The sequence below is a fragment of the Muntiacus reevesi genome, chromosome 2, assembly GCF_963930625.1.
Source record: "Muntiacus reevesi chromosome 2, mMunRee1.1, whole genome shotgun sequence".
NCBI lineage: Eukaryota > Metazoa > Chordata > Mammalia > Artiodactyla > Cervidae > Muntiacus > Muntiacus reevesi.
In genome coordinates this window covers 206889600-206911013 of record NC_089250.1, presented here as the reverse complement: position 1 = coordinate 206911013, position 21414 = coordinate 206889600, and the positions used below count along the sequence as shown (strand labels likewise).

General features: G+C 42.2%; 1 protein-coding gene across 2 annotated transcripts in view; it reads right to left on the bottom strand.

The window, feature by feature from the left end:
• The window catches only part of CALN1 (calneuron 1), a 459261-nt gene that overhangs the window by 411478 nt on the left and 26369 nt on the right, over nt 1-21414 (bottom strand). Inside the window, exon 1 of one of the 2 annotated variants that reach the window (XM_065920374.1) lies at nt 1137-1386. The exons of the other annotated variant lie outside the window; for it this stretch is intronic. The gene's annotated coding sequence lies outside the window, so the exon portion shown is untranslated. Of the gene's footprint in view, nt 1-1136; nt 1387-21414 lie in introns of those variants that run through there. 2 annotated transcript variants of the gene reach the window in all.

Below are 21414 nucleotides of genomic sequence, written 5' to 3'. Positions count from 1 at the left end.
AGACTTCAGTGGACACGACCCAACACAGCCACACACACCGGCACTGAGCAAGCGCTCCTGCGAGCCCAGCAAAATATGGAGCACAAGCCTGGGGATGGCGCCCCAGGCTTGGGGCCTCAGGAACTGCAGGTATCATTTCACCGGGGTAAAGAACTTCATCAATTCAAGGAAGGCGCTTTCCCCACACACACACTGGTCCTCAAAGAAAAAATGCAGAGGGAAATGATGCTGGGGATGGGGGCAGAGGGCGCACGTGGCTGGCGCCTAGATAGCAAAAAGTAGCCCTCGCTCCACGCTCAGCACCCCATCCCGTCCGGGTAAGGCGTCCTCCGCTCTCCCTGGCCCCGAGGCCGTCCCCAGAACTACCTGCTGCTGCCTAGGCGCCCTCAGGCCAAGTCTGAAGAAGTTCACTCCCCGTCGCGCCAGTCCGGGGACGCTGGGGCATCCGGTAAACCCAGACTGCCCAGCGGAGTCGGCGCCCGCCCCTGCCGGGGCGCGGGACTCCGGAAGCTGCCGGGGACCCAGAGGCCAGCTGAGTGCAGCCAGGTTCCAGGCTGGGCTGCCAGAGGCCTCCGGGTGATCCCGCGCTCCCCAGGGCCGGCGGACACGGGGCGGTGGCGGCGAGGAGCGTGCGCCCCGGAGGGCGAGTAGCCCTCGCCGGGGCTGGAGGTGGAGGGAATCCTCCCCCGAATGCCAGGACTCCCGGCTTCCCGGGTACCTGGAAGCCGCCCGGCTCTCCACCTGGGCTGCCGTGCAGTTCCTCTCCCTTCCACCGCCCAGGCACCCGCGGCCGGGGGCGCGCAGACAAGCGGCTACCGGCGCCGGCGACTCGGCGAACGGCGCCCAGCCTGCAGCCCGCACAGTTCTGGGACACCCGGGTGGGACACCCGTCGCCCAGACCGGACCCCACGCCCCCAGGCGGGCGGACACCCGCCACCCCCAGGGAGAGCAAGGAGGCTCGGGCAACCCCCAGCCGCCCGGTGCCCTCTCCCAGCGCCAACAGGTATGGGAGGCGTTGTCGCCAGCCCGCCCACTCCGGGGCCAGGGCCCGCCACAGCCCCGGGCTTTGGGCACGGTGCAGAGGGGTGGACGGAGGGAAAAGGCGAGGGCGGGAGCGAGCGGGCGGCGGCACTCACCTCTGGCTGGGCCGGGGCCGGCCGCGCGGGCCCGCCGCCCCGAAGCCCGGGTTCCGAGGCGCCTCCGCGCGCGCCGGGGGCTTCCTCCGAGGCCCGCAGGGAGGAGGTGGCGCGGGGGGAGGCGCCGGCGGGCAGCGCTCAGCCTCACGCTCACACCCCCGGCCGGCCGCCGCGGCCCCGCGCCGGCATCCTAGCTGCCGCCGGCTCCCACGGCGCCCCGGGCTGCTCCCCAAGCGCGCGCCGGGGTCGGCGCGAGCCCCTCGTCGGCTCGGAGCGCGATCTGGGCGCGCTCCTCTTGTCCTTGTCCTCGGCTCCCGTCTGGGGACGCTGCCCCGCACCCCGGCTCGGCGCGCGGCTCTACCCCTCCCGCTCCCGCTGGCCGTGCAGAGCCCCGGCGCGCGGGCTCAGCCCATGTGCGCGGCTGCCTCGCTGCGCCCCGAAGCCTAGTGGCCGAGGCCCCGCCGGAGTTGCGCGCCCTAGAAACTCCATGCAGCTCCGGCCTCCTCCCCGGCTCCTCCCCGGCGGGCCCCCCGGGGCCTTGAGGCAGCCCGCGGCGCCGTCCCCGCCCTGCCTTCGCCCGCGTCAGGAGCCGGGTTTCTGGGCGCGACTCGCCTCCGAGGGTCGGGGAGCCCCCACCCCCACCCCTCCGCCTCGCCAATGGCTCCCTCGGTTTCCAGGCAGCGCAACCTGAGGAACGCCTCGGCGCGCGCGCACTCACACTCGCGAGCACACACACACACACACACACACGCACTGCACACACAGGCACACGCGCGCGGGGGGCGAACTGGAGCTTGGCAGACGGTCCTCCTTCCTTCCTCCCCAAAGAAGCTGCCCACGTTAACTCCGGCAAACTGCTGTTCCCCGTATTGGACAACTCACCGAAGCGCCCCCCACCTTAACTACTTCATCCCCGGCGCCAGGATCACACCTGCATCCGCTCCTAGCGCGAGGGCGGGCGCCGAGTCAAGGTGCCAGCGGCCAGAACTGGGGGAGGAGGAGGGTTCGGGGTGCCCACCGCAGTACCACCTAGGGAGGCACTTCTGCAGCGACCGCCTACCGACCTCTGATCCCGCTCCCCGGGGTCTGAGAACACGTGGTTTGGCGCCCCCCTCCCTTCCCAAGGTCACAGAATGGATTCGATGAGGGGGGTGAGGGTGCCTGGACACAGGTATGAGCTTGACATCTCGAAGACTGTCTGCAACCTGCCCTGACACTGCCCGCTGCCAAGTCCATACCGAGACAGGCCCCTTTCCTCCCCTGCCCCATGCCTCAAGGGCAACTCTTTAACTGAGAGTCTCCAGTCACCTTCTCTGGTCCCCCACCTGTCTACCTCTCATATGCCCAAAAGCTGACGGAATACACAGTGCTACCCACGTTTGTGTTGCAAAAAGAAAAAAATGAAAAACACCCAGAGGCATCTCAGTCTGTCCCGTAGACAGAGTCAAACACCTACCAGTCTCCTTCTGCCCCTCCCAAGGGTGTGCCACAGGAGTAGGAGCCCACCTGGCTGGAGCGGACTAGTCTGTCCTGACAGCACCCTCTTTTCCAAGGTCCCCACTTTCCTGCCCCCCTCTAGGTGGCAGAAAGACTATGCCACCAGCACAGATTCTTCCAATTCCCAGAATCAAAGAAAATATATACATAAAAATTCTCACACCAATCAGAAGCAAAGCAGGCAATACTGCCCTAAGCCTCTGGTCCAAACAGCTCAGCAATCACCTCTCTTCTGGCTGGTGCAGCTGCCAAGAGAATGTGGGCATTTGTGCTGCCAGCCAGGGGCGCAAGTTAATCAGGGTCCCCTACCTGCCTGCGCCTCCTGGTCTGCGCCCTGAGTGGCCCCTCTGAGCCCCAGTAATACGCTCATTGCTGACACCATACCTTTGGCATTCAGCCTTTGCTACCCTGTATTCTCACTATTTTTTCTTGCACCTGCCCTACTTCCCAAATTATCTTCTTAAGCCACTGGCCGAATCTTATGTACATAGTTCAAAGATGTACATAGAAGTCATTTCCAGAAGTTTCTCTGCAGTGTCACAGGCACATGAACTAGTAGAGTTGGTAGAGTCTCAGAAACATCTTTCCCTCTGAACGTTTGGATGAAAGCTGCATCTTCTAGCAATGTTTCCTCCCCTAGCAATCAGTTGTTTTGCCATTTTCTGGGTGGCAACCAGGTCACCAAAGTGCCTTAAGCGAGTCTATAAACACACATGGAGTTCCTGGTACAAAGTAGATGTAACCCTTTAACCAGAGGAGAACACATCTATCAGATCTCTGCCCTCACTGCTTGTGTGAATTTGGATAAGTTGTTTGTTCCCTCTAAATCTTACTGTCCTCCATAAAGAAGGGACTGTGGACACAGAGGGGGAGGCAGAGGGTGGGATGAACTGAGAGAGCAGCGCTGACATATACACCTCTGCATGTAACATAGCTGGTGGGAAGCTGCTGCCCATCACAGGGGGCTCAGCTCCTTGCTCTGTGATGACCCAGAGGGCGCTGTGGGGGGTCGGAGGGACACTCAGGAGGGAGGGGATATGTGTGTACATAGAGCGGATTCATATTGTCCTAGCACAGAAACTAACACAACTTGTAAAGCAAACATAATCCAATTAAATAAGTAAATAAAAACCTCACTGCCCCTAGTAGGTAAAAATGGGGATTTTATCACTACTATCCCAGCCCTTCCCTTGTGTTTCCTTCTTTTGTTTTACCTTCAATAAGTATATTTACTTCAAGTGCCCAAGACACTCAAGGGTAGGGGGCGATGAAGGGGTCTGTTGCATTCTGAAAAGAAATGAGCAGAAAAAGAAAAAACTATTTGGGCACATGTTGAAGGATAACGTTTTCCGTGTATCTTATCAAAGTGCAGACTATGGAATGCATTGGCTTCTTTACAACACACGTTCTTTACTTTGTGGCAAGAGGTTTTAGAGTGGTTTGTTAGGCAGCAACAGATAATCAAAATGAAATTCGGTAACTGGAAGTAGACTGCTGCTGTAACAAACGCTTAAAACATTGGCTCTGGGACTGGACAATGAACAGAAGCTAGATGTGCCTCATAAGACTGTTAGTGAAAGCTGCAAGGGCCTCAGGAAGACTCTTGGAGAGGACTTGAAGGACACTGAGAACACTGTTTCTGGGAAAAAAAGAGCACGTAAGTCATGGACTGGTGGGTCAGTTAGAAGACATGACAGATGAGAAGGCAACCTAGTGAATTCATGGACCTGACTAGGAGAGTTCCAAGTAGAACACAGAAGAAGCCAACTGGGTTTTTTGAGATGCCGATGATGAAAAACAAGCGGAGATTAATTAAAGCAGAAATTATTCCGCTTTTGGTGGTAGAATTTAGAGGAAATAGAACCAGAACTTGCTGGATTAGAGAGGAGAACTGTTCCTCCTGATTCTGACATCTCCTGGCAAAAACACTCAAATCCTGGGGGCAGTAAAATGTGGTCTGCAGATAAAGATGAAGTTAGGGATGGGGCAGTCAGAACTTTAGTTAAGACCTCACAAAGGGACTCCCCTGGTGGTCCAGTGGTTAAGAATCCTCCTGCTAATGCAGGCAACACAGGTTCGATCCCTGGTCCATGAAATAAGATCCCACATGCCACAGGGCAACTGAAGCCCATGCACCACTACTGAAGCCCATGCACCTCATTAGAGAGTAGTTCTCACGCAGCAGCAAGGAGCCCAGTGTGCTGCAGCCAAGACCCAGCACAAATAAAAAAACAAAAACCTCATACATATTTAAGTGCAGGCCTAAATGGGCTTTCAAGAATCTTAGAGACATGGTGCCTCAGCCGCCTCAACAATAGCTTGAATCACAGGAAGTCCTCTGGATCCCCAACCCCCAGTGGCTGCACACAGGGGCCATTTCTTCTGAGAGAGGGAGAAGGACTCTTGGAGGAACCAACAGCCCAAAAGATAAAGCCAAGAGCCGTGAAGAATCATTCCCAAGAAGCAGGACTGGGTCTTAGTTAAAGAACTGATGACACGTTCCCAGCTGGATTTCAGAACTGCTATGAGCTGGAGTGACTGCTATTGTAAATGCCACCGACCTCCTCCCTTACTGAATGGGTGTCTATAGAAGCTGGGCTTCCCCCAGGCCTCAGTGGGTAAAGAATTCATCTGCAGTGCAGGAGACACAGAAGATGGGTTCGATCCCTGCGTTGGGAAGATCCCCTGGAGGAGGAAATGGCAACCCACTCCTGTATTTTTACCTGAAAAAATCCCATGGACAGAAGGAGATTGGCAGACTAGATTCCATGGGGTTGCAAAGAGTCACTCAGTCATGACAGAGACTGGTAGTCAGTCAGTAAACGCTATCGCAGTTACTATCTCTCTGCCTCACTGCTGTATGTGGGGTGTTTAGAGGAGAGGCGAAAGGAGCTTACAGATCTTCAGACTGAGAAAACCTGCCCTGAACCTGCTTTAGATAAACAGATCCAGGACTTGAGCATTGTGCCCACAGGAGATGAGACTTTTTGGAACTTGTGAATGTGTCTGGATATGTTTCATGTTAGAAGAATATAAATAATGCTTGGCTGAAGGTGAATTTTTGACTGTGTTGAATGAAAGATGGCTTTAAATTCTTTAATATTCCTGTCATCAAATTGGAATCTACGGGACTTCTCTGGTGACTAAGACTCCACGCTCCCAATGCAGGGGGGCTGGGTTCATCCCCTGGTCAGGGAACTAAGAGTTCACATGCCACAACCAACAATCCTGCATACCACAACTATAAAACCCTGCATTCTGCAAGTAAAGATCCCACATGCTGCAACTAAGACCCAGGCCAGGCAAATAAATAAACTTTTTTAAAACATTGGAATCTATATCACTCTTCCCTTGAATCTGGACTGTCTGGACTCCCTTGATATCCTGGACTATCGAGGATATGTTACTTCTTTAACCAAATAAAGAATTAAAGTTATTTTTGTGTCAGGCTCCAGGTTTAGGACTTAACAGAAGCCCTTGTTTTCTGTCTCCTGGAACACTCTCTTAGGACTCTAAGTCACCATGTGGGAAGTCCAAGTACCCACAGTCCACCATGCTGCAAGGCAGCTCAAGCTAGCTGTGTGGAGGGAAGGCGGCTGGGAGGTAAGGAAGGAGAAATGGGTGGGGGGGGAGTGTTGAAGGAGAGAGAGATCTGGTCAGTCCTCAGCTATTCTAGCCCCTGCTGTTAAGAGTCCTCCCAGCTGAGGACCCATATTATAGGGCAGACAGAAGCCATCCCCACTGGACCCTGTATGAACTCTGACCTACAGACTAAAAGAGGTAGTAATACATTGATGTTTTAAGCCATTTAATTTTGGGGTGATTTGTTATGCAGCTGTAGATAACCAGAAAGAATGTGCTAAGTTGGAAAGATTTCCAAACTGTATTGTAGAGTGAATTGCAAAATAACACACATGACACCATTTTTGAAAAAGAAAACTTTGTACATAGCATCCATATATGCATAATATAACTGGAATGCTATGTGTTACCTAACTCACTCTGGAGAATCAGCACTAAGAAGATTTCTACTTTCAGATATACATTCTGTGAACATTCTATAACAAAGATTTTTTTGTTTTGGCTTAAATTTTAAATGAGAAAATATCCCATATTTAATTTATCTCAAAGCAATAAACACATTGTATACGACCATAAAAAGAATAACACACTCTCTGGTTTTTTAAAAAAACAAAGGGTTTACTCTGTGACTGGATTATTAATGATAAGAGATTATATTGATACATGTGCTGATAATTCTTTTGATCTCTAGGATAAAGGAAATTTAAGTTCTCAACAAAGCAAAAACAAGTTATCAACAAAGCCGGGGGGGGGGGGGGGCGGGAAAGACTGGCTTCAGGAGTGTATGTAACACTAGATCACAGAATTAAAATGAGCCGATAAACAGAGGATAACTGACCTGTAGGACTTATACATATATTTAGGTTGTTATCATGTATGAAACTAAGAAGAAAATAGTTTCCAAATGAAACAAATAAGGAAATAAATGGCCTTTTTTTTTTTTTACATATTCTGGGAAAATATTCAAAGACGTGCATTAGCCAATTAAAAAAAAAAAAAAAAGGAATCAAAGTGAAGAACTCAAGAAAGGGGCCAGGAATCCAGAGAGAAGGAAAGGGCATTGGTGTGAACCTGAAATTCTCTGCTGCCTTTGATTTTGAAACATTACCTGATTTCCAAGTTGCATTGGACCAAAAGGCCAAAAGGAAAGTACCATCTCAGAAATTTTAAGAATATCACAGACTTAGAAATTAATCAGCTTCCAGTACTACCAAGACAGTCAGGACCTGAGGGACTAAAATTCAAGGAAAGAAAACCTCAGAAAAGTGAATGTATTGTTCTGCTCCACTCTCCCCCTAAAGGCACTTGCCTCGTTTTAAGAAGCACAGAGTGAAAAACAAGGAAAAGAAACCGAGCAGAGGCTAAGTCACTACACAGTGAAGGAGAATACTTAGGAATCTCACAATGCCAGCAGGATAAAAAACTGGAGCTTAGAACCTGACAAGGAGGACAGCGCAAATAAATACCCCAGGGTTTCATCTGAAGCTCTTGAAAGACAATGTGTATTAAGATGAATAGCAAACCAGAAGTTTTAAGAGAATTAAATTCATCTTCAGATTATCTCAATTATTGATTAGTAAAAGTTGATCTACATCTCTCCTAACTGCCTGCTAGATGAAAATTGGCATCTCACTGAGGAGACAGAACAACATGTAGAACCACAAAGATTTCAAATATAATATCTGGCATTTAATTTTTTAATTGCCAAACATGTCAAGTAATGAGGCCAAATTAAGAAAAACCAACAGAAAAACCAACAGACAGTAAAAACATAGGTGATCCAGATACTTGAGTTATATAAAATGAACATTAAAACAACTGTCATACATGTTCAAGAATATGAATGATAAGACAAAGAAATTTACCAGGGAAGAACTAGAATTTATTTTGAAAATAGAATAAAATGGTAATTCTGGAACCAAAAAAAAAAAAAAAGAAATTCATTCAATAGATGTTCTTAAAGCAGGACCAACACAACAAGAGATCAGTGAACTGTTAATTAAGTCAAGAGAAAATATCTTATTGAAGTATGAAGAGAGGAAAGAATGAAAAATAGAGAAAAGAGCTTAAGAGATACATAGAATAGCATGAATGGTCAAACATGTAATTGAAGTCTGAAAAAAGAGGAGGAGTTTGTGGACAGAATGCAGACAGATAAAATCTTGACTGAGAATTTTCCAAAGACTGATTAAGCCACAATTTCAGGAAGTCCTAATAACTCAAAGCAGGATATGTGCAAAGAAAGACACACATAGGCAATCATAATTACATTTCTAAAAACCAATGACAAAATATTAATATTAAAAGAAGCCAGTCCTCCTCTTTACACACACACACACACACACGCTACTTTCAAAGGAACAACAGATGACTTCTCAACCAAAATGACAAAAGTTAGTATAACTTACAAACATTGGTATAATCTTTGATGTGTTAAAAGAAAATAACTGTCCATCTAAAATTCTGAATGCAGTGAAAATATTCATTAAAAAGAACGCTGAGGAATTTTTGCTTCTGAGCTAGCACTAGACTTACCCCCACCCGACCCTCCGCACTGTTACCACTAGAAAACTTCATACAAAAATATATAAATTAACTGTTTTCAATAATTGGACAATAACCAGTGAAGGACTGTAATCCACATGCGGACAGAGAGAAATAAGGCGCGCCCTGCAGTGGCCGGGTCTCTGCCTGGAGTCACTTTCTGTACCCTGCAGAGGAAATAGAAACGAAAACGCAGCACAGAGGTCTCCCTGAGCCAAGGAATCAGAGAGGACTCTTCATGGAGGCTTAGGGAGCTGGAACTTGTCAGGCAGATCATTGGAGAGAGAAAGCTGCAGCAAAGAGCTGAGAAAATCTTTATAGGGATTCCTTTGAGCTCTGGGTTGATAACTAAGATGTACACTCACAGGATAAAATTCCACATGGTCAGGCAAAGAAGAGCTGGTAGACACCTGTAAGTTGAACAATTCCTAGAGCTAAGAAAGAACTGGAAGACATTTAAGTTCTGATGAGCCTGAGTGGACAAAACACCTGTGATTCTAGTAGAGACCCCAGGTAGATTGTACCTTAGGAGTAGGACTGAATGAACTAGCCTTAGGATAGAAGTTATTCTACTGCCATAACTGAGCTTTAAAAATCATCAGATAAATCAAGCCAATTCACAAGTAAACTCACCTGGGTAACAAACAAACTTCAAAACTCTTTAAGGACAGCAACAAAATCCAGATATTTGAAAAATAATTAACACTAAAGAAGGCATAAAAGAGGAAAGAGGAAAGAACAGACAGGACAATAGAAAATAAACATCAGGCTAGTAGATTGAAAACTAAATATACTGTGAATTACATTTAATTTAAAGAGTTTAATGCTATAATTAAAGGGCAAAAAACATCAGCTGGATAAAAATACAGTAAGACCCAAATATAGACTGTTTACAAAATGCACTCTTTAAATATACAAACACAGATAGGTTAAAAGTTCAAGGATAGAAAAATGTACAAGAATGAAAATGTACAAGAAAAAAGTACAAAGATGAAAATATTAATCATAAGAAATCTGGAACAATTATATTAAATATTGAACAAAATGTATTGCCAGACATTGAGTTAATTAATAAAGATAAAAAGCCAATTCATTAAGAAAATATAATAATCCAAAATGTACCCATAATAAAGCTTTTAAAATACATGAAGTACAATACATGAAGTAAAAAACAAATCCACCCACATAATGAACACAGCTCCCTCAGCATGGATAAAACATGTGAAGATACAGAAGATTTGTCAAACACTAGGAAATAACTTGACCAACCTGAATTGATAAAGCACTGCATTAGCCACTGCCAGATACACAATCTTTTCAGGTGCACATGGAATGTCCATAAAAGGTTGGGCCTCAGAATGATTCTCAGTAAATTCAAAAATATTGAGATCACACAGAAAGCATTCTCTGCCCACAATGGAAATGTATTAGAAATAAATAACAATAAGGCATTTAGAACATTCTCAAATATTTTATGAGTAAAACACAGTTTATATAATGCACAAGCCAAAGAATAAAAAGCAAAGGATAAAAAGCCAAAGGGAAAAAAAAACTTTTGGTTTTAATTTTTAGAGCAAATGAAATGAAAATGCAAGGTGTTAAACTTTGTAGAATGCAGCTAGAACAGTGCTTAGAGAGAAAATTATAACTTAAAATATTTATTTTAGAAAAAGAAAGATTTAAAAGTAATATTCTAAGATTTCACTCTAAGAAGCTAGAAAAAAAAAAAAAAAATCCAAAGAAGACAGAAGGAAGGAAATAATAAAGATAAGAGAAGAAATCAATGAAATAGAAAATGTACAAATAATAGAGAAAATCAAAGAAAATATAAGTAAAATTGGTAACTCTCTAGCCTGATTTTAAAATCTGGAGAAAATACAAATTACCAAGATCATGCCTAATGGAAGGGACTATAGTGTAAATCCTAAGGACATTAAAAATAACAAAGAAATATTATAAATAACTTTATTCCAAAAAAATTGACAACTTAGACAAAATAGAAAAAACTCCTTGAAAAATAAACACAAGAAGAGATAGAAAATATGAATAGTTTCATACCTTTTAAACAAATTTAATTCATAATTAATAACTTCCTCCTTCCAAACACAAAGCAAATCCCTTTATGCTCAGATGACTTCTCTGTTGAATCCTAACACACATTTAACAAAGAACAAAACCAATCTTATAAAATCTTTCATGAAATAGAGAGTGACACATCTCGAGTCATTTTATGAGGGCAGTGTTACCCCATTACCAAAATCAGATAAAGGCTTTACAAGAAAATAAGACAAATATAAATGCAAAAGTTTTAACAATGTATCAGCAAATGGAACTCAACAATGTATAAAAAGAATGATACATCTTGGCAAAATGGGATCTTTCCCCCAGCATACAAAGTTGGTTTAAATTTTTTTTTAATTAATCAGTGTAATTTTTCATATTCAGAGAAGAAAAAAATCATGATCATCTTAATGCATACATATAGAGCATTTGACAAAGTTAACACTCATGCACAACTAAAAATTCTCAGAAAAGTAGGAATACAAAGGGAAATTTCCTCCATGTGATAAAAGACATTACAAAAAATGGATAGCTACCATTATACCAAATGGTCAAAGATTGAATGCTGTTTCTAGGAAACCAGAAAGAAGGCTTCTATGGAATATTTGCTGGGGGGCTCCAGCCAGTGAAGTAAATCATTTAAGATAAATAAAATGCAAACAAATTAGTAAGAAAAAAGTTAAACCATCTTTATTCAAAGTCAACATGATTGTGTATGTAGAAAATCTTAAGGAATCTACCAACAACAACAACAACAACAAAAAACAAGCTTTTAGAAATAATCAGTAACTTTAGCAAGGTCACATTCTGTGAGATCAGCACTACAAATAAGCAACTGGAAAATGAAATTGGAAAAATAGCAATATTCACAATAATATCAAAACCGTGAAATATTATGGATACATTTAACAAATAAGTCCAAGGTCTGTATACCTAAAACTACAAAACACTGGTAAGAGAAATTTTAAAAAGATCAAAACTAAATGGAAAGATATAACATGTTCATGATTTGTTGGAGTTTTGATATTTTTTAAGATGTTAATTCTTCCCCAAATTGATCTATAGGTTCAATGTAATCCAAATTCAAATGCCAGAAAGTTTTTCTTCAGAATCTAAAATTTATATATAAATGCGAAATTGTACTGATATACATACACACAAGAGCCAAAACAATTTTTAAAAAGAAGAAAGTTGGAAAGGATTGCCTGATTTTAAGACTTACTATAAAACTAATTAAGGGAGTGTGGCTTTGGCAGAAGAATAGACATACAGACCCAAGGAAATAATAGATCAGGAACAGATCGACATGTATGTGATCAACTGACCTCTGACAAAAGTGCCAAATTAACTCTTACCTTATCCCATTCACAAACGTAACTCAAAATTAGATCATAAACCACAGAACTTTTAAAAGAAAATATAGGAGAAAATCTTTGCAACTTTGAGCAAGTAGAGTAGATATTTTAGAAATGGACATAAAAAGCACAAATTATCAAAGGAAAAACACTGACACTTTTACTGCCTCAAAATAAAAATCTTCTACTCCAGAAGACACCCTTGAAAAAAATGAAAAAAGTCACAGATAGGGAAAAATTGGGAATTCCCTAGCAGTCCAGTGGTTAAGACTCAGCACTTTCACTATCGTGGCCTGGTTTCAATCCCCGGTCTGGGAATTAAGATCCACAAGCTGCAAAGCAGGACCAAAAAGAAAAAAAAAAAGGGCCACAGACAGTGAAAAGTTATGTACATATAATTTATATTCCTATACTATATATAATTTGTATGTATATAATGCTATATATCTGGCAAAAATTTGAATTAAGACTATATCAAGAAATTTTGGGGGCTTCCCTGGTGGCTCAGTGGTGAAGAGTCTGCCTGCCAATGAGGAGTCATGGGTTCAATCCCTGATCGAGGAGGCTCCCACATTTGGAGGAGCTACTAGGCTAGTGGGTCACAGCTGTTGAGCCTGTGCTCGAGAGGCGGGGAGCTGCAACTAGTGAGCCCATGTGCAGCAATTACTGGAGCCCCCACACCCGGGAGCCCCCGGCTCCACAACCAGAGAAGCCACTGCAATGAGAAGGCCAGCCACTGCAACGAAGAGTGGCCCTCACACGCCTCAACTGGAGAGAAGCCCGTGCAGTAACAAAGACCCGGCACAGCCAAAAATAAGTAAATAAAATTTTTAAGAGAGATCTTGTAACTCAATAAAATGAAAATAATTCGATTTTTAAATGAGCGAGTGATAGGACATGACTTCACAAGAAAGAGGAATGGCCAATTGCATATGAAAAATGGTCAACTGTGTTAGTCATCAGGGAATGCAAAGTAAAACCACAAAGGAATACTGCTACACAATCAGTACAATAGATAAATTTTAAACACCCAACAGTACCAAGTTCTGGTAAAAATGTGGAGCCACTGGAACTCTCCTACATGTTGTTGGGAATATAAAATAGTTCACTCATTTTCAAAAACTGTCCATTCCTTGTAAAGTTAAACACACAATTACACTATGACTCAGCAATTTCAGTTGTAGGTGATTTTCTTAAAGAAATAAAGTCCACACTGTGACTTTTACATGAATGTTCATAGCAGCCTTATTCATAACTGTCCCAGACTGAAAATAATCCAAATGTTCACCACTAAATGAATGGATAAACAATTGATGGCATATGCATACACTGACATACTGCTCAGCAATTAAAAGGAACAAAACTAGAGACCTACCACATCATGGCTGAATCTCAAAAATGTTATCCTGAGTGAAAGAAGCCAGACACAAAAGAGTATAGATTCCATTATTTCATTCTTACAAAATTCTAGAACAGGAAAAATAAATCTAGAGTGACAGAAAGTAAATCAATGGATAACTAGGGTAGAGACTGGGGTGGGGGTAGTGTTGACTGCCAAGAGGCACCAAGGAATTTTTTAGGGTTGATGGAAATGCTTATGTCTTTACTGATGGTTATACAAATGTGCATACATTTGTCAAAACTCATCCAACTGTACACATAAAATGATTGCATGTTATTGTTTATAAATTGTCCTCAACGGACTTAACTTTAAAAGAAAAAAGTGAAGCCTTAAAAATATCATGTTTAAAAAATTTGTGAAATAAATACATCTTAAACATACAGATAGAAAATTTTTCACCAACACCCATCCTAAAAGAAATGGTAGACTGAATTGTCCAGGCAGAAGAAATAAGAGTCCAGATAGAAGAATGTAGACATGTGAATAGAGAGCTTGGAAATAATAAATAGGTGGTAAACTTAAATAGCAATTATTATATTTTAATCTTCTAATAATACATCTTAGTAACAATGTTTGGTAGGTTGCTAAATATATAAAGAAATAAAATCCATGATAACAATTGTACAAAAGATGGGAGTGAATATAGTTAAAAGTATTCTCAGGTCCTTACATCATATTGAAGTGATAAAGATACTCATTTAAGATCTATACCAGTGGGTCAAGGATATACATTGCAATTTCTAGGGTAATCGCTAAAAGAATAATAAAAGGATGTATAATTAGTAGCGGGGAATGTAATGATAAAAACACTTGATTGAATTTCATAAAAAGGGAAGAAGAGAGGAAAAGGGGAACACAGGACAGATGAGATGAGCAGAAAGTAAATCATTGATTGAAAGCCAAATAAATCAGCAGTTGCATTCAATATTACCAGACTAAATATATTCTAACCTCCAGACAAAGACTGTTAGATTATTTACAAATAGATTAGATATAGATTTTGCTCATAATGAACACATATTAAATAGGAGGCTGCAGGATTTTCAAACATGAAAGGGTGGTACATGCAATCACTGTCTGAAAGAAAGTTGGAACAGGTGTGCTAATATCAAACAGAATGAATTTTAAAGCAAGAAGAGACTTGGGGCTTTTCTGCGGGTAAGAAGGAAGCCAGGATGCAGAATGCACGCCATGAAGGTGGCAGGTATGTTGAGTAGGTAGCAGTCAATGTTATTTTTACATAAATCTTTGCTGACTTTGCCACTGATGACAGATGGAGAGGAATCAATAAATTGCACTTTTTCCTCTCTCCGGTTGACTTTTTTTTAATGCTGGGGCCAGGCAGACAGAGATCAAAATGTCAGCTTCCGTATGCTGCACGCAGAATTAGGTAATTTACCACCTGGCCAGTCACAGGAGGTGATGGGCCAGTGAAAGCTCAAGGCCGGCAGTGCTTTTCGCAGATAAGAATAGCCCATGAGAGAAAGAAGGAAAGGCTGAGCTATCAGCATTTTTCTTCCTCCAAACTTACCAACTGGAGATGTGAGCGAGAAGACAGCAATTCTAGTAGTAGTAGCAATACTAATTGCTATCACTCCGTGTGGAAACATGAAATCAAAGAAAAGATTTCCTACCATTCACTTTTCCCTCAGTATTCCTATAAACATATTTCTCCACACTTCGGCCAATATTGAGTGCTATGAATACTTAAATTTTTACCTACTGGGGGGAAGGATGAACTGGTGACAGCAAATGTCTCTCTCTGCCTTGGATGTTCGGCTTTGATTAGAAATTTGCTTTATTTCCAGTCGAATTCCTCCCTTTCCCAATCAGAAAGCCAGGATATGTGAAAATTGGTGATGCCTGAACCCAGAAGCCCCCCCAACCCCTCTTCCCTAGCCTCTCTGTTGTAACTGATCTGAGGTGAAGGGAGGCCTGGCTCCTTCTGAGCCCACCCACCTCTCCAGATCTCTGCTCTGGTTCGGGGTGGGGGCACTATCGGGATGCTCTCTGGCTGACAGCTCTGTGCTGGTTCTCAAGCTCAAGAAACTTGGTCAACCCCCAGCATCCTATTTCATTTTGGTTCCAGTTGTGCTGTGTCTGGCAACGATTCTTCAGCATTTGCAGAGAAAGGATAAGGTTGTCCCCAAGTTTCGGCTTAGTTTTCATTTTAGTTGGTAACGCCTCTGTTGATTTTGTAAGTTTCAAAGAAGAGGCTTTAAAAATGTCTACTTATGCTGCCCTATTTCCTGGAAGTCCCTCCGTCCTGCCCTGAATTTAAAAAATAAGCTCAGAAGTATTTACGTTGAAAAGCAATAAATTCTTGCTCCAGGCTTTCTCACCCGCCCCGAGGCAACTACGTTTAAACAGATCTTTTTCAACATGTACAGACTAAATAAGAGGCTCAGACTTTCTCCCTTAATTTACAGATATTATATATTTTGATTCTTTTATATTTTGATTTACGGTATTTTTTTACATCTTTGATTATTTACTGTATATATCTGTACAATGTACCCGGAAGGACACACAGGAAGTTAGTAATAATGCTTGATGGGAGAAGAGCAGTGTCTCGTAGACAGGTAGAAGGGAACTTTTTCCTGAATATTGTTCTTTACTTTGGAATTTTGAATCACGTGATGGGACTTAGAGATGGATTGGAAACACCTAATAACATATGCTCAAAATATTGGGTTGGCCAAAAAGCTCATTGTGTTTTTCTGTAACATGTTAGTGATAAACCTGAGTGAACTTTTTGATCAACCCAATACATAAAGCAAAATTGATAAAATTGGACACATAAAAAATCAAGATTCAAATATTTCCATTAGTTTCCAGAGTCGCATTAGTTTCACACCATACATAGTTCTCAGTTTGTTACCTTGTCTCCATAGCCAATAGAACACTCTGTTCAAGGTGCCATCCTTTCTCTACCAGCTTATCCCGTGGCCCAGTAATGGGGCTCCCAGCATGGAACTCCAGCAGAGTGGTTTTCTCAAAGGCTTTTATCTGGTCTGGGCATTACCCTATTTATAAAACACACTTCTGTGACTTTTCTTCACTCTCTGGAGGAAAATGTAAATTCTTCCATGGACAATGCCCACCACCCGCCCCTCCCCTGCAATGGCCTGGTTCCATGACCTCTTTGTGTTTCTCTGATACTATTTTTCACTGTGTGTTTGTTCTGCCTTTCCACACTACTGGCCATCACTGAGTTCTGCCTGTGTGCCTGGCTCCTACCCATCTTTCAGGTGTTCCCCTGGGTTCCTTTGACTTCAGGACGGTGCTCTTCCAGCCCCATCTTCACAAAACTCATAGTGTTTATTCTCTGAATCTCAGCCATCACTTCTTCAGGGCAGCATTCATTCCTGCTGACCTCCCCGACCAGCTCATATCGCTCTGTTAAATGCTCCCCCTTTACAGAACTAATTGTAACTGAAAGTTTACGTTAATTTATGAGACCCCATGAGAAGGTGAATTCCATGGGGACGTGGGCTGTATCTACTTATGCTCAACATTGCATCCCCAGGGATTAGCACAGTCTGCACTTTATACATTCTAATTGAAAAATAAATTAACACATTCAGCATTTTTTGCAGCCATTAAAAAATGGAAACAGATCCATAACTTCATAACAACTTCATATTGATTCCAAACACATTTTCTAAAAGGGAGGAAAAGAGGGACAGCTCTTTTTGCAGAGAAATGCCAACTAATAAACATAAAAGGAATAACAGAAATTTAAGTCATCACTTCACAACCACTGCAGTCATGATTGGTATAGGCAAGAACTGTCAGTCTGTCTGTTTATGTATAGCTCTCCAGCCAAGAATGGTTTCACATTTCACATTTTTTTCACGTTTTTAATGGTTGGAGGAGAAAGGAGTATGTGATGGAGATCTTATGCAGTCTGCAAAAACCTAAAATATGTACGATCTAACCCTTTACAGAAAAGTTTGCCTACCTCTGCATTAGATGAAAGATAGTTGGAGAATAGAATATGGAGATATCTGGCAGGCATGACTTTAACTAATGATTAAATGTAACATAACAAATAATGGGGCATGCTGGCATGTAGGTCTGAACATGATACACTGATAGAATAACATCACGTATGGAGTATTCCTGCCAAAAATAACCTGATTCCAAACACAAGGAAACATCATACAAACTCAAACTGAGGGGTCTTTTGCTCAACAACTGACCTCAACTCTGCAAAAATGTCAGTGCCATAAAATACATGAAAAGAGGCTAGGAAACTGTTCTGTATTAAAGACCTGACAACTTACATGTAATGTGTAATTATGATTGCATCTTGGATTTAAAACAAACAAACAACTGTAAAGGATATGATGGCAATTATGGCGACAATCAGGGAAATTTTATGTTGGTCTGTATTTACTTTACTATATCAATGTTAAATTCCTTGAGTATGATAATTATATTGTGGTTATATAAAGGAATGCAATCGTTCTTAAGAAATATATGCTGGATATTTAGGGGTGAAGTCTATTGTGATGTCTTCAATTTATTTTCATCTAATAAAGGTTCAGGAGAGAGAGAGAAACAGACAGAATGGAGGGGGTGATGTGAAGGGGTAGGGTTTTGTTTTGTTTTTAATTTTTTGCCATTTTTCTCTAGGTTTTACTTTTTTAAGTTAAAAAATTAGATAAAGAATGCAAACATCATTCATGCTTATATAAGCATTTAAAAAATGAGTTTAATAAAAACCAGGCTGATAACATTGGTTGTCAGTCATCTCTGGGGCAGGGTAGAGTGGGGTGGCATTTGAAAGAAGGGTAACTACCATAACATTCCTTATTCTTTTTTTCCCCCTATTTTTTTGTCATGCTGCATACATGTGGGATCTTAGGTCCCAGACCAGCGATCTAACCTATGCCCCCTGCAGTGGAACTGTGGTATTTTAACCAATGGACCACCAGGGAAGTCCCAACATCCTTCATTCTATTTACTTCTGCATTGCTGGCATTTGTTACAATAAGAATGTATTTTTAAAAAATATTTTGTATTTTAAAAAGCTTAGTTTTCATAACTTTAAAAAAATCTCCATTGTTTATTCATGTTTAAATTAGGAGTGAAAGCACGGGTGGCTCAGTCGTGTCCGACTCTTTGCGACCCCATGGACTGTAGCCCATCAGGCTTCTCTGTCCATGGAATTCTCCAGGCAAGAATACTGGAGTGGATTGCCATTCCCTTCTCCAGGAGACCTTCCCGACCCAGGGATGGAATCCAGGTCTCCTGCATTACAGGCAGATTCTTCACTGTCTGAGTCACCGGGGAAGCCCAAATCAGGATTAAACATTGATGATTATGCATGTTTAATCATGATTAACACCCAATCTCTCTCACCCCACTTCTGGAGCCCATAGGTTTCCCTGATCTGGCAACCAGGGCTCAGCAAGAAGCTTCTAGAACCCTGGTCCCTAGGGCTGGATGCTAAGTATTTGACTATCACTTCCCATGAAACACTGGGGCTTCCCAAGTGGTGCAATTGTTAAAGAATCCACCTGCCAAGGCAAGAGACACAGGAGTTTGATACCTGGATTGGGACGATCCCCTGGAGTAGGAAATGGCAACCCACTTCAGTATTCTTGCCTGGAAGATTCCATGGGCAGAGGAGCCAGGGGCGGGCTAGACCCCAGGAGTCGCAAAGACTCAGACACAACTGAGTGCATACAGACAGACATATAAGACGAATGTTAAAGATTCCGCCTATCCAGAGGTTAGCTTATAGATGTTTTTTAAAATGTTCACCATGATATCATACACTGTATGTTCTACACTTACATGATAGACTATGTTATCATACTTTACCAGGTTACCATACGCTGGACTCAGAAAGAGGGGGAGGAAAAGGAGGAGAAATAAGAACAGTTGGAAGGATATAATCTGTTTCCTTATCTTTCAGAGGAAAGTTTCAAATAGGACCTGTTTCATTTCAAGCTGTTTAATTGAAAAACATGCTTCAGCATGTAAATTAAAGTTATAAATTAGTGGAACTAAATATCCATATATACATATACATCCCAAATCACCAAAGAGAAAAAAACAATTAATTATATGACATATTATTTTTTAGAAGACAAAAAACTCACCTTTTAAAAGAAAGAAGTACCAGGCTAGGTTTTATATTTTAAGATACAAAAAGTTGAAAGTAAAAGAACTGATAGCAGGCATTGGTGGGAATATACATGAGTTAAATGTTTTAAAGAGCTATTTACAATATATGGGCTTATAAATATTTATTTACAATGTACGGGTTTCCCTGGTGACTCAGACACTAAAGAATTCACCAGCAATGCAGGAGACTCAGGTTAAATCCCTAGGTTGGGAAGATCCCCTGGAAAAGGGAATGGCTACCCACTCCAGTAGTCTTGCCTGGAGAATTCATTCCATAGACAGAGGAGCCTGATGGGCTACAGTCCATGGGGGTCGCAAAGAGTCGGACATGACTGAGCGACTAGCACTTTACAATATATGTTAACAATTAAAATGCATGTATCCTTTCATTCATATGTTTCTCTTATAGGAATTCCTTTCTGTACTCCTTTGTATGTGTTTGTGTATTTGAGCAAGTGCATAACTATGTTCATGGAAACATTGTGGTAATTTCCAAAAGAAGGAAAGGAAACCTTGAAACAACCCTAATTAGCCACTAAGTCATTTTGGGGGTATTTTGTTTTTGTTTTTAATTTTAGAAAATAAGCAGTAGTACATTTAATACAACAGTTTAAAATAATGAGGTCAAGATTGGTTTATATGTAGTGATATAGAGAGAGGCCAAAATAAATAATTAACTGAAAAAAGCAAGTTATAAGACAGTCTGTTAAACTTAGTGGCATTTGCCTGAAAAGCGGTTTTGTTCATATGCTGATATGTGCACAGAAAACAACTCTAGAAGAACATTCCCTCAATTTTAGCATTGGTCAGTTCTGCACTGGGGGATTAAGGGTAACTTTTGCTTTCTATACATTTTCTGTGTTTTACATAAGTGCTGTATCAATATAATAAGGAAGCTGTCTGAACTTTGTCCCCCAGTTCCTGGCACAAAGCTCCTAAAACTCTTGGAATTTCCCGAATGATAAGAGTGTCCTTACCATTCCCGAGCCCCTGGATCACCCTTGAGTTTATGCTAATTAGGTGAGTCATGGTGAGCCCCATCATAGTTTGACAACAGAGGCTGGTCAGCAGAAAGAGCAATCTCATGATTGGAGGGTTGGAACTCTGAGCCAGCCTGACCTGAGGGAAGAAGCTGGAGGTTGAGTTAAAGCATGTAGCCAATGATTTAAACAACTGTGCCTATAGAAAGAAACTCCAATAAAAACTCTGGACACCAAGGCTTGGTAGAGCTCCTGGTTGGTGAACACGTCAGTGTTCCCTGGGAGGGTGAAATGCCCTGATTCCATGGGGAGAAAGCACAGAAGCGGTACATTCCAAACTCCCCCTACATGTCTGTTTCTGAGTTATATATTTTGTAGCCATCTGTATAAGCACTTCCTAAGTTCTAGGAGTCATTCTAGCAAATTATTGGACCTAAATTCAGATTTAAATTGAAGAAAGTAGGGAAAACCACCAAACCATTCAGGTATGACCTAAATCAAATCCCTTATGATTATACAGTGGAAATGACAAATAGATTCAAGGGATCAGATCTGATAGACAGAGTGCCTGATGAACTATGGACAGAGGTTTGTGACATTGTATAGGAGTCAGTGATCAAGACCATCCCCAAGAAAAAGAAATGCAAAAAGGCAAAATAGTTGTCTGAGGAGGACTTATAAATAGCTGTGAAGAGAAGTGAAAGCAAAGATATACT